This window comes from Perognathus longimembris, chromosome 19, assembly GCF_023159225.1.
Source record: "Perognathus longimembris pacificus isolate PPM17 chromosome 19, ASM2315922v1, whole genome shotgun sequence".
Taxonomy (NCBI): domain Eukaryota; kingdom Metazoa; phylum Chordata; class Mammalia; order Rodentia; family Heteromyidae; genus Perognathus; species Perognathus longimembris.
The window spans coordinates 44,822,911-44,837,721 of NC_063179.1; positions in this window are offsets into that span (position 1 = coordinate 44,822,911).

Genomic DNA, 14,811 nt, shown 5'->3' on the forward strand with positions numbered 1-14,811 from the left:
ATCTTGACAAATATAAATAATTTCAATAATTTTAATTTCAAGAGAAATCTGTTGATGCAACTACTACTGAAGGCAAGAGTATTTTGTGGTCTATTTTTACAGGATCAATTTTTGATCATTTCAAAGTATGAATGTTTTAGCATATCTAAAGCTAAGGATTTTGTGGAACAAGTATTCAAAAGAAATTTAGCACTCCAATCAAATTAGTCTTGTTAACTTTGTACTTCATTCTTAATGTCAGTTTACACAATGGCTTCTACTGCCTCTTTGATATTTCCTATAAACTCGTGCAAGTCACATAGAGAACCGCAGGGGCTTCCTAATTTGTATACCAACACACTGAGGCATCCTAATGAAACATGATATAAAATAGTAGGCTTGGTGTTTGTTTTTCCACTCACACTACAACTCCCCATTGCTGTTTCGAAGCCCTGTGGATGTCTGTAACGTCACCGAGCGTCTTGAAACGGCAGCTCCTGCTGGGTGCAGTGGGACGCGCGTGTAATCCCGGCACTCTGGAAGTGGAGGCAGGAGGAGCTCTGCGATCTAGAGCATTCTGTAGCCCGGGTCACACGGTGGGACTCTGCAGAGCTCACCAAGGGCCGAGCCCATAGCCGTGGACTCGAGCCCCCGCTCGCGGGAGAGGCCCTCGCTTGGATCCCTAGCACGAAAGCAGACCAAAGGAAGCCCTGGGGACCCCAGAGCCCGGAGAACCCCACCTTCCCAGATCGGCTTTCTCCTGAAGTCCCCGCGATCGCTTTGCTATCACAGTAGTTGACTTGTGGAGCACCAGCAGCTCCCGTTTCCGCACCGGTGGGAGAGCTCGTGCGTGCGTGTGCGTGTGTGCGTGTGAGTGTGCGTGTGTGCGTGTGCGCGTGTGCGTGTGCGTGTGTGGGGGCACTGCAGGCCCAGGCCCAGGAGGCAGGCGAGCGAGCTGTCAAGGGCCCTGGCCCCGCCCAGCTGGGGCAGCCCTCTCCTGGTCCTGGGCCTCTGAGCGCAGACGCCCACTTCTGTCGGCCCGGTGTGTTCCCCAGCCAAGCCCTCAGGGTGGGGGTCCCTGGGCTGGGGGGGGGGGGGCTGAGCACTGGCCGGCTGCTGAAGGGGGAGCTCGCAGTGCCGCTGTGTGTAGGCTGACTTCCGCTCTAGATCTGCGCGTGACAGGCAGAGTGACAACAGGCCACTGAGCCGTTTACGTGTGAGTTCTTCCACACCACTCGTGGGGTCTTGGGCCGAGTGCACAGGTCTGGCCCGGTGTATCTTCATGTGAGCACACCTGCCAGCGGTGGGAAAAGTTTCAGCTCCATCAGTGGCCTCCAGACATTTCGATTCTGACGGTGGTGGAAAGAGTACGCTGGGCTGGCAGTGGTGGTGCGTGCCTATAATCCCAGCTATTTGGGGGGCAGAGTTAAGAGAATGGGGTCTTAGGCCACGCTGGGTAAAGGTGAGAGACTCTATGTGTAAAACAAACTAGAAGCAAAAGGAAACGGAATGGTGCCATTGGAAGAGCACTTGGGCTCTGCATCCAATCCCCAGTGTCACCTCTGCCAGTGCAAAGAAGAGCACACTGGTCCTTATGACTGTATACACACACACACACACACACACACACACACACACACACACCCCTATACATAACTAAAACACGTTTCCTGAAACATGGCTTATACTTAGCACATCGTCTGAGTTGCCCTCTGGTAGATCCACTCATTTTTGTTGAAAGGTGGCCTGACAATCTACTCAACTGATTTCAACTGTTAATCCGTTCTGACCCCACGGTTGGCTGTAAGTTGATAGCTCCATGATGATAATCGCCTGCAATTTTACACTCTTAAGCGTTGCAGTAGAACCCACTGTAGCGCGGGCCCGTGGTTCTGAAAGGCGCTGATGAGCAGGCGCAGTTGTGCGATGGGGAGGAGGTGTGGGCGAAGGTGCACCCCTCGCGCCCGCCCCCCGCCCCGGAGCCCCGCCGGCAGTGACGTGAGGACCACGCGCGCTGGGTTCTCATTCCACACGCGAATCGGGCTCAGCTTGCGTGCAGCTCTGACCGGCTGGGACTGCCCCCGACTGGATCAGGCGGAGGGGGGGAGGATGTCCGCGGCGGAGGTCGGCACCCCGGGCTCCAGGAATCATGCAGGAGGGGTGTCGTGCGGGCTAGCCAGGATGTGTGCACTGCGAGGGTCCCGTCCCCACGACGACTATAAACACAGCCCACGTGGGGGAGGGGGGTCCATCTTGATTTTGCTTATTCCCAGCACACGGGACCCCGAAGGCCATCGGGGCAAAGGACGAGACTCGGCGTACCTTGACAAATGACTGAGGCGACTCGGAAAAGACTCACTCTAAAACAACGACGACGAAAGCCCTTGCTGCTTGGACCCGTCATCTTCAGGTGACAACGAGATCGAGGCCGTAGGGCCCACGTATTTGGCCGAGCCTTCTCCCGGTCGGTGTGTGTGTTTCGGGATGAGGCTGCTGTTTTCGCTTGCACACTGATTCACGTGGGTGCGCCGTGTCCAGTGAACCAGAGGTCCGGGAAGACCCTGGCTTTGCACGGCGCTGGCCGCTTTCCCGGGTCCCAGGCCCGGGGCTGTGTCCTGGAAGGGCGCGGTGAGCTCGAGCTCTCCCGGGTCTCCAGCCGGCCCGTGACCTGGGGGGCTTTGGGACTCACTGGCTTCCGTCCTCGCTTGAGCCGATTCCTCGTCGTCTCTCGTGGTCTCTGTGGATGTTAACAGAGTAAATGGCCTATTCTGCTTTCCCGGGAAACGTGACTACTCCACTGCTGTAAAGGAAAACTTAACTAGCGTTACACACGCTCGCATTCTCTTCATCACAAAAGCAATGTGGCTTGATAGAAAATGACGGAAAATGGAGACTAGAGCGGGGAATAAAATAGAGAATTAAAAGAAGAGAGAATAAAAATAGAAAACAAATAAATGTAGAGCATAAAAATAGATAATAAAAAATAGGAGAAAATACGTTAAGAACGAGGGAAGGAGGAAGAATGGCAGGAAGCAGGACCAAGGAAGAAAGGAAGAAAATAACAAAATCTATAATCCTACCAACTTCCATCAACCCTATGAGAACCAAAAATATGTCCTTTTGGATCTTTGTGGATGTGAATAGATTTATAAATGTATTTAATGTTGTAAAAAATGAAATTACATTTTATACTTGAAAACAGTTTTCCTTTTATACCTAATATGCTTTCAAACTTCTCTACCTTCTACGTCGTTTATGGCTAATTAACATTGCATCTCTTATTTAATTTCATATTGTTGGGGCTTTAAATTGTTCCAGTATTTTGGATAGGCAAACACATAACTACAATTCCCATAGTGGAATTTCTTGGATTTAAGAAATGCACATTTTGGGACTGGGAACATGGCTTAGTGGCAAGAGTGCTTGCCTCATATACATGAAGCCCTGGGTTCGATTCCCCAGCATCACATATATAGAAAACGGCCAGAAGTGGCGCTGTGGCTCAAGTGGCAGAGTGCTAGCCTTGAGCAAAAAGAAGCCAGGGACAGTGCTCAGGCCCTGAGTTCAAGCTCTAGGACTGGCAAAAATAAAGAAAGAAGAAATGCACATTTTAAATGCATTTCTCCCCTTTTGGGGAGTCATAGATTGTCTTCCAGAATGAGTGTCCTGATTTCAATTCTGCTAGTAGAGTATGAGTATGAGGGTAAATAGCATGTACAGAAATACAGACCGAGAGAAGATGAAAAGCAGAAAAAGTATCTCCCAGGTCTTACGTGTTAACTTACACTACTGAGATGAGCATTCGAACAAATATGGTCCACAATTTATGATGATTTGACTTACCATTTTTCAACTTTGTGCTGGTACAAAAGCCATATGGATTCAGTAAAAATCCCATCTTGAATTGTGAGATTGGATCTTTTTATGGGCTGGTGACCTGCAGGCGTTCCTCGCCTGTGACGCTGGCCAGGCCAGGCAGCCAAGGCCATGGGACACGCGGTCTACGTGGTCTTTACGGTCTACAGTATATTGTCGCCAAGCTAGGTTGCATTAGGTTTGCTCACCGCACTTTTCTTTCTCTTCTTTTCTTTTTCCCTTCCTTACTCTCCTCTCCTTTCCTTTTCCTTCCTTCTTTTCTTTTCCTGTGTGTCGTTCTGGGATTTCAATTCAGGTCCTTGGGTCTGGAGGCCTAAGTTTACTCTCGGAACTATCATCTCAGCCCTTTTCACTTTAGTTGTTTTTCTGATAGGGTCTTGTGCTTTTCCCCAGGCCCGGCCTCGGACCAAAGTTCTCCAGCCTTTGGCTCACGAATAGCTGGGATCACAGGTGTGCATTACCAAGCTCAGCTCCGTGGTAAAATCTTACCGCATTTTGTCGAGTATTTTCAAACCGTGATCCTCCTACCCCTGTCTCCTGAGGGAGTAGGACGTGTGTGTGTGTGTGTGTGTGTGTGTGTGTGTGTGTGTGTGTGTGCGTACATGCACACACTCTGGTCCTGGGGCTTGATCTCAGGGCCTGGGCACTGTTTCTGAGGTTTTTTTATTTTGTTTTAGTTTTCCTCAAGGATCACGCTCTACCACTTGAGCCTCAGCTCCACTTCCAGCTTTTTGGCAGTGAATTGGAGACAAGAGTCTCATGGAATCTCCTGCCTGGGCTGGCTTCAAACCGTGACCCTCAGATCTCAGCCTCCCGAGTAGCTAGGATGACAGCAAGGAGCCACTAGTGCCTGGCTCAATCCATTTTCGATTTACCATATTTTCAACTTGCAATGGTTTTTATTAGAACCCTATCATAAATCAAAGAACATTTACAAGTAAATGAGATTTCTCTTAAGTTTGTAAGAATAACTTTGATATATGAAGATTGAAATAACCTGAACACGTAGGGGCTTAAGTTTATCTTGCTCTTTCTTTCTTTTTTTTTTTTTTTTTTTTTTTTTGCCAGTCCTGGGGCTTGGACTCAGGGCCTGAGCACTGTCCCTGGCTTCGTTTTACTCAAGGCTAGCAATCTGCCACTTGAGCCACAGCGCCACTTCTGGCCATTTTCTGTATATGTGGTGCTGGGGAATCGAACCCAGGGCCTCATGTATATGAGGCAGGCACTCTTGCCACTAGGCCATATCACCAGCCCGTTTATCTTGCTCTTGAATGGAAAGAGTGAGCAGGGCTTCGTGGGCAGAGCCCATCTCTGCCATTCTGAAGCTAATCAGTAGGGCCAGAGGAAGACAGGAAGTGAGACCCAGCACCTACTTTTGAGTGCCTGTTTCAAAAGGTTTCCCTAGCTCTCCACAAACTACACATGTGTGTTCACCTACACACACACACACACACACACACTTACAAAATCCAGGAAGAGAGAGAATGCAAAGGAATGTCACACTCACGTTTTGCATGTTATCTGCTATAGGAAAAGGGGGACATGAAGCATAAATAGTATGATAACCTTTTGGGGTGCAGCCAGACTTCACCTCCAGGTCATCCGGCCCTTGCCTGGTGGGAATATTGGGAGGGTCTCAGTCCCACAGACCAGTCCAAGGAGCACAGTGGAACAGCTTGCTGAGCGGAGCCGAGTCAGGCTCGCGGGCAGAGGCTGGCTGGTATAGATAGCGTCTTGGCTGTTGGGTCAAGCTCCTATTGGAGGGACCTGTGTTTGATAGTCTCATGTCTTGTGCTCTGAAGGCCACCGAGGGCTGTGGCAGGCTACTGGCCTGCTGGTAACCAGCACACCTCATAAGCCCCACCTACGGGGTAATACGAACCAATGCCCCACTCTAAGGGCTGAAACACTGTTAACCTGGAAGTCTTCTTGTTAACTGTATGCATGGAACCCATTGGTTTCTGCTTAGTATTCAATTCATACTGGCTTCCTCGCATCTATGTGTTTTCACCTACAAGTTCAAGTTTTTAAACAGCTCTTTATAACATGGATATCCAGAAGAAATAGGAGAGTATAAACTTGGGAAAATGGAAAATGCTTCTCTGAATGGCTAAGCGGGTATGGGTTTCTGTTGAGATTTGGTAGATTTAAGGCATAGTAATTTTGTCTGTATACTAAGAAGCACTGGCTTGTAGAAGTATAGTGAGATATACCTTCTAATCACAAAGAAAGTGTGCAGTCAAAGGGAGGGAGTCGTAGATAAGGTGTTATTGGAGAGAGATCTGGGATGTAGTGGCTGGAGCTCTGGCGATTGGGGGCGGGGGCTCCTCAGGTGTCGATTAGCAAGAGATTCTTGATACACACACGTGTCTATAACATGCACATATGCATATGCATATACAACACTTATGCATAGATAAAAACAGCTGATAAAGATATCCACATAAAACATATGTGTTGGTTTTGCTTAAAACCACAAAGTAGTACAAACAAATGTATATCAGGGGAAAGTCAAGTATATGATTTATAAAACTCCAGTACTGGGTGACCTTGTCCAAAAAGAAATGTACTCTTTACCTGACTTATGCAGTTGTAACCCCTCTGAACATCTCCTTTATAATAACAATAAAGATAAAAATAATAAAAATTAAAACGTTAAAAACTAAAAATCCAAGTAGCCACTATTAATAGTGAAATGTGCATAATTCTATAGACTATTTGATGTGTTTCCTATGCAGATACCACTTTGGTAAATACATCTGTGTGTGTGTGTGTGTGTGTGTGTTTGTGTGTAATCCTGTATATCTTTACGTATGTACTTCTAAGTTAGGTCTAACTTCAATGTATGAGAGAACATGCGTCCTGTGGGCCTGGTTCCATCCATTTGTCTGTGAATGACATAGTAATATTCTCCCTGGTGGATGATGTACCACATTTTCTTGATCCATTTGTTCACTGAAGGGCATCTGGACTGGTTCCATAACTTGGCTCTGCTGAATACTGAAGCAATGAACATGGTTGTGCAAGTGTCTTTACTGTGTCCTGACTTGTAATCTTTTGGATAAGTGCCCAAGATCGGTATCACTGGATCATAGACGAGCTCTGTGTGTTTTGAGGACTCTCCAAACTGCTTTCCTCAGCAGTTGCATCCATTTCTGTTGCCACCAACAGTCGCCTAGGATTTCTTCGGTCCCTCGTCCACACCAGGATCTGTTGTTGTTTGTGTTCTTGATGCTGACCATCCTAATTGGGTGAGGTGGAATCTGAGTGTTGCTTTGGTAGTGTTGAGGTCACTGGATGTTAAAAGCATGCTGTATTCAAAACTCAGAATATGAAGAAAGATGAAATAGCTCGAGCAATATTTAGATTCATTATATGTAGAAATAAGATTTCAGATATATGAAGCTGAATGAAACTGATTACTAAAATCAATTTTACCTATTTGCTTTTCTTTCCTGAAAAGTGTGGCTATTGCAGAATTTAAATAACACATACAACTCATATTTGCACCTTGCATTGTATTTATGTTGAAATGCAGTAATGCAAGTATTTAATATTATTTCTGCTTTCAATATGATGTGACATTGGATTATTGTCCTCATGGGCTTTTTGCTTTATTTGGTAAATTTTGGATAGGTAACACCTGTACATAGTACATCATTTGAAAGGAAGAAAAGATATAAAAATTGCCTTGCAATAATGTCTATTGTTGGTATAAGCAATTATTGCCAGCTTAGTCCTCAAAGAAACATAGATATTTTCTTGCCAGGTTCTAGTGGTCAGAAATCCAAAATGGCCTACATGGGACTACAAATAAGGTATCACCAGGGCTTCATCCCTTCTAGAAGGAAACCGGGTTCTTCTACAAGTTCTAAAAGGAAATTCATTTTCCTTGTTATTTCCCATGTTCTGGAGGTGCGGGTTTCCTTGGTCCATAGCCCCCTTCCACTTTTAAGTCTAGCACTGGTAGGTTGGTCAATGATTTATATAAACTATGTCCTCCAATTTAAATATCTCATCTCATGGTCCAAAGTCCTTATTTCCAAGTCACAATCATGGGTTGTGCTGTAAGAGCATGGTAGTAACTTTTTTGACACTTCCATCCAACCCAGTAGAGAACTCATTTCATATTAGTTCAGTATAATACATAAATGTATTCTTTTTAACAGCTGCATAGTATTTTATCGTAAGACTAATGTTATACTACCAACAGAGGATACCCCTTTGTGTGGAGGATCACAAAGGCATATCTATGTATTTCTATTCATATAAAATATTATTTATCTAAATGAACTCTGGGAAATTAAAAGAAGAGGTTTTCTCTTTGTTGTTGATTTCTTTTCTTTCTGTGTGTTGTTTGCTCATTTATCTGCCTTTGGAAGGATAAGAGGGGCCACAGAAATAGAGGGACAAAGGATGAACAAACGCAGCCGTGCTACTCGCTCCTCGCTGTGTTGGAAATGAGCTCTGCAATGTGTGTGGGCAGGGATGGGAGGGAAAACCTGGAAGACAGTGAAGGGAAGGGTGACATTGTCCACAAAGAAATGTCCTCCTTACCTGACCTGTCAAATGGAATCGCCTATGTACATCACCTTTATAAAAATAAGATAACAATAAAAAATCGAAGAAAAGAACAAGTTATCCTTAAATAAGTATCCTACTAATGCACACATTTGTTCTACTTAGGGCACGTCAAACGATTCTGCTATGGCCCACGTTTCATAAAGGTAAAGACTTTGATAAACGAGGGGTGCCCATCTGCGCCAGCATGTGGAGGGGGGTATAGAAAGTCACCGGGGTGGGGGGACCGGGCTTTGCAGTGCATCTGCTGCTGTGGAGCTGGAGAAGACCCCTCAGTGAAGGAGTGGCTGCATCTGGAAGAATTTCAGCGGGACTCTTCAGGCTTATGAGGGAGCACGAGGTCATTCCCCAAACAGAGATTAGGGGAGCTGGCTGGTTGGCTCTTTTCATCACTCTCAAACCACTTCCAGAGGCACAGCCTTGCTCAAATGAGGGGTGACCCCGTGCAGACGGCTAGGGAGTCTCAGAGAAGGGATGCGAGCGAGTAGGTATTGGTGGGAAAGGGCAGCTCTTCTCTTGGAGAAGGATAGTCACCGTGGCACTTGCCTGCCTGTCTTCTGTTGAACCTCACGCTGGCTGGAATGACAAATGTCACGCCTGATCGCGGTACCTGTGGGGAATGTCACCTCACGAAAGGCAGCATTGGTTCAATCCTAGCCCGTGTGACAGTCCATGGGCTGTACCGTATGCCTACTTATTCCTTTACAAGTGTTACCGCTGAGAATTTCACACTCGAGATTTGTAATTTGGTTCAATTTACCTTTACACACACACACACACACACACACACCTTTAAGAGAAATCACGTCAGGTAAACGAAGGTTATTGTGTTTCTCGGGTGAGGCTTTTCAGATAAAACCTGAGGTGGGACGCAGCGTGCTTCCAGTGGCTTCTAGCCCAGAGGCGGCTTGGACAGGTTCTATGACACAAAGGTGTAATTCAGGCCGGGCCCCTGAACAAGGGCATATTGTATCCTCGCTGCCTTGTCAGGAGTCGTGTTAATGGTTTACATGTACCCTGTCCTCCAATTAGAACGCATGCATTTCATTCTGGGGGCGGGGGGGGGGGGGAGAGAAACAGAGGACTCTCCCTAACTCTCTGTGCAGAGGAAGCAGGCTTTAAGATTTGAAAGCTTGGATGCCCGGCCCTCCCTCCCTTCCCCCTCCCTTTCTATGCCCCCCACCCGCCCTGGAGCCAAGGCTGGACACGCATGGGACTCCAAACCACCGCCAGGCTCCGTGCTGGCCAAGCAGGGAGCTTAAGAGGCCTGAGAGATGGAGGACAGGTCACCTTAAGCCAGAGCGTACAGAGTAGTAGCACCCTTTCTCACCCTAAGAAAGTGTGTGTGTGTGTGTGTGTGTGTGTGTGTGTGTGTGTGGCAGGCAGGGGTGAAGGAGCTCTGAGGTGTGACTTCCTCTTTGTGAGCTGAGACGGCAGTGTTCTCTACAGGCTGTCTGATGAGGCAGTCAGCCCGTAAGAAGCACAATGCCGGAGGTGGGACCCAGCAAGCTGCCGTCCTAAATGTGTGGATGGGGGGGGGGGCGCGGCGGGGGGGGGGAGTTCTCTTCCTGCTTCGCCTCAGTAGGACACTCAAATAGAAATAAAACTAACCAAGTGCTAGCTCTCACCAGTGAGCTTTCAGTGGCACGTGTGGCCCGCGGCCAGGCCCCTGAGAGAGATGGTTCCAGTCGATTGTCACAAGAGCTTGAGGATGTAGGTCAGCACAGTGAGCTTAAGAGACGTGCTCAGGTGCTGGCGGCTCACACCTGTAATCCCCGCCACTCCAGAGGCTGAGATCCGAAGATGGCAGTTCAAAGCTCGCCAGCCCGGGCATGCAAGGCCACCAGTCTCTTCAGTTAGCCAGCAAAAAGGCAGAAATGGAGCTACGTCGCAAGTAATAGAGTGCCAGTTTTGATCAGAAAAGCCAAACACGCGTGGGAGACCCTGTGTTCAAGCCCGTGACGCCTTTCCAAAGCAAACAGACGTGATTGCTGATCTTTAGTTCTACCGAAATTAAGCCATCGATTGTAAGTGTGACCTCTCCTTTGCCACAGCCTCCCTTGCGCTTACACGGAAAAGCAGAATAAATGCCTGGCTCAGTTCACCAAAGTGGAGCCAAGACCCTGTGCTTTTGGAAACACGGTGGCTCTTTTCGATCAGACGTTGGTGTCAAAAATCCTTCTTGGAGATGAGCTACAGTCCTGGTGAAAGCTGGCCAGGGATTATTCACGCAGCGCCTCCCTGGGGAGGCTCCCAACTATCCTCCCTGCAATCAGTCATCTCTTTGGAAGGGTACCACATTTTTATTTGTGGCACTGACTGGCATGGTTAACAGCCAAGTGTTTATCTTCTCTACTTCTTGGGCCAGAAGTAGGAAGAGTCTACGTTGCATGAGCTAAGGAAAAATGGGTAAGTTCCCTGTCAGGATTTACTAATGCTTCTAGACGTTCACTGCGGGGGTCCAGTGTTTCATTACTGCAGACTGAGTTTCCTTGGATGAAACAGAAATTTGATCATTTAATCAAATTATTTACGTGCTCCGTTCCCAACTTCTCACCAAACTCCTTTTGTCCGTGGGTTTCGACTTACCGGTTGGCAGGTGCAGGGATTCATCTCAGCTGTCACGTCTGGTGTTCCAGCTAAAAGAGGAGAAAGAACCAAAGTAGCTGAGCCCTAGGCATTCAAGTTGGTCTGTTTTAATTGGGGAGGCAGTTTTCTTCCTCCACATTCCTTCTCCATCTCCTGTCGCCTTCTACTGGCGAGGATAAAGTCGGAGAAGACAAACAGTTTTCATTGGGCACATTGCTTCCCCAAGCAAAGGTGAGTATCCCCCAGCCAGAGGAGAGGCTGGCTGGGGAGTAGGGAAGCGGCAGTGTCTACTCCGCCATCTCCTTAAGGGCAATGTGTTTGGGGAAGTTAGATGTTAGGTCATTAATATTGTAACACAAGCTGGAGGGCGGCGGGCAGGTGTCGTTTCCCTCAACCAAAGACAACACCGAGGCACTGGACTCTTTGTCAAGAAAAGGAAGTAGGTTATAAATAGAAGGTTATAAATTTCTCCTCACAGGTTTGCTTAGGGAGTGAGCCCTCTGGGATGTGGTTAAGTTTCGTCTCGTCTAGGTCTCCAATTCTCACCATTACTGATGTAAGAGGGAGGTCAGATCTGGTCAGTGCCATCATTAACTGTGGAGGGGTGGGGGGTGCGTCAGGTTGACTCCAGGTCAGATTAGAGCAGAAGCCCACTCCATCTCCACTAAGATCTCCCCCACCCTATCCAGGGAAGCTCCCCTTTATTATGATAAGCTATGTAGATTGACCACCTGAGGCCTGGGAGTTTCAAGGTTAAACCCGTGCCCTCCTAGGAGTAGGCGCATCCACCTGCATCACGTGAGCCCCGCCAAGTCCAAGCACCAATTCTAACTAGAATGACAGGTTAGTTCAAACACATACTATGAGACGGACTGTAACCCTATTGGCCACCTGCTTGCGGCCTGCCATGCTCTCTAAGTGCTGTATCCTCATTGGCCGCCTGCGTGTGGCAAGTGTGTCTGTGATGTTTGCCTTATAACCAGGCTGGAAGGCCACACGGACATGCGGTTCCAGCACATGTGCAGGTGGTCCCAGCCCTGGAGTCTGGGCCCTGATCCTGCACACGTGGTCGGCAGTTTCGGCTCCCAAGTCTGGGCTGTGACCAAGTCTGGGCTGTGACCAAGGCCGGTTGGTTCACTTTTTGTTCACTTTTTACTTCCCCAGTAAGTCTTTCATTTTGTCATCTTGTAGCCGGAGACTGTGTGGTGGACTCTTGGGTGAACCAGGAATCCCCTCCCTTGGGGGGGGGGGGAACCCCATTTCATTGTAGCGAACCCCCACTCTACTTCCAGTGACATTTTCTTGTTATCTTGAAGTCGTTGCACTACAGAAGAGTTGTCACCTAACGAAACGGTTTATGAATACAACGCGTCTCGACCGACGGCCCCCCTTTCGACATCCAGCCCCCCCACCCCTCCCTCGCTTCTCCCCATCTCCTCTTCACTGCGTTCTCCTCCCTTCTCCTCATCTTCCTTCGCCCCTTTGGCATCTCTGACTGGCTGGTTCTTTGATCTGAGAGTGGACTCAGGGTCGTCATGACTAACCCCGTCCTCTGCAGCGGGATGCGGCGGGCCTGGGGCCCTTCCCCCGCCCGCACCGCCATCTTGCGAGCCCCAGCCCGGGAAGCCGAGCAGCTCCCGGGCAGAGCTTGCGGCCGCCAGAAGCCTTCTCGAGACTAGCGTTTGGTCGCCAGGCGTGACGGCAGCTCACTCGCACACCAGTCCTTCCCGTGTCTGCCCCGGGGTTGCGGTGCTCCCCTCCGCACCCCTGCCCTCGCGTCCCGCCGCGCCGGTGATCTCCGCCGTGTCCGCCGCTGGCCTCCCCGTCGGGTGGTGTCACCGGGCCACAGCTAAGTCATTGCCGGGCTCCGCAGGGCCCGGCTGCCGCGGTGACTCAGTAGCACCAGACCCTTTCCCACCTGCGGGTTCGGGGGTGACTGGGGGGCTGGGGGGGCTGCACCCCACAGGGCAGCCTGGGGGAGTCGGCGTGCAGAGCGGCGTGTTGCAGCCTGGAGGAGGCCCTGGGTTTCACCAGGGCTTCCTGCAGCTACCTGGGGGGCAGGGGGGGGGGAGGCTTGCACGTTCTCCCTAGGAAAGACGGGGGACAGTGCTCAGCAGGGAAAGCTGGGATTGAGACCCCCGCCCCCCCCCACCCCGCGATCCTTCAGGAAACACACACAAAACCACACACCGGGCTTCGCGTAGCTTCCTTCCCTGAGGTCTCTGTCTCGTGTGCAGAAGGCCAGCAGGTCTGTGCTGGGCTGGGTCCCAGGCGGCCTCGGGAGAAGAGCTCCCCGCCCGAAAGCCAGGTTCTCACCATCCGGCAAAGGTCTCTTCTATTCGAAGGGGCAAGATATACGGGTATTAGAACTAGGGAAGGGAAAGGGAACATCACAATCGAGAGACAAGAGATAAAAAGACAAACGACTCCAGAAGAAATACTTACAAAACCATTTGGTGTAAACCAACTAACTGTACAACTCATGGGGGGAGAGGGGAAGGGGGAGGTGGGGGGTGGGGGGTGGGGAATGAGGGAGGAGGTAACAAGTTGACCAAGAAATGTACTCACTGCCTTACATATGAAACTATAACCCCTCTGTGCCTCACTTTGACAATAAAGGAAAAAAAGAACTTTTTAAAAAAGAATGACGGTTATTTGAAACAAACATGAAACTCACTAGAGCATCCTGGTAAGTAGAAATGGTGTAGATGGCCCACTAGTTTCTAGAAAACCTTTAACGTCCTCTTTCAAGCACCCTCTGGGCTCCAAAGATGAAATTCCATTTCTGCAAAGTGAACTCCAGGATGTACAAGCAAGTGGAATGTTGTTGTTGTTTTCTTTCCTTTTTGTCTTGTCCACTTGTTTATCCTTGGAAGAGCAAGTGAGGGGGGCATGGAATGGAGGGACAAAGACCACAGCTACGGTCCTCCCTGGACACGGTGTGGAAAACGAACCCCACAGCTTTTGGGTGGGGACGGGGGGGGGGGGGAAACGGGAAGGGAGGGAGGGAAGGGGCGACACCGTCCAAAAAGAGGTGCACTCCTTCCCTGACACGTGACTGCAACCTCTCTGTACCTCGCCTTCATAACAACCATTAAAGAATCAAAATCAGTGATTCAACTTCGGGCCACCTGCCTTCTCCCGCAGCTCCTGCCTGTCCCCCAGTACTTCCCCACGCGTGCTCCACTTGCTCTCGCCCCGGCAGTGAATGCCCTTTTCCATTCTTGGCTTGTTAGCATGAGGCAGGTTTGGACCTTGTCTCTCATCAATGTTCCTCATGCTTAGCTGAAAGCAAACAGGACCTGGAGAAGGCTTTTCAGGCTTTATAAGTCCATGCGTGGACACACACACACACACACACACACACACACACACACACACACACACACACACAGTCTTCACCTGTATGGGGCTATCAGGAAAATTGACCCATTGATTTTTCCAGGTAACTCTTGGAACACAATTGTTAAGTCTAAATACAACTGCATCTCACATAAAGAATCTCAGATATTTCATGGATTTAAATGCATTAGAAAATTCATCAGATCTGGCTGATTAGACATGTATGTATACATAAAGATAGGTTCTGCCCAACAAGCTGCTTTTCAAGGCTTGTAGGTATTTTTATACTGGATTTTAGGAGGAATGCATAACTTCTGTGTGTATGAGTGTATATGCATGCTATCCTGCAAGTGCTCATTTATCAGTCTACAAAGGCACGATGAAGCCAAGCCTCACTTGGCTTTGGAGTCCTTATGTCCTCAGTAGCCCCTTTCCTTGGAGTGG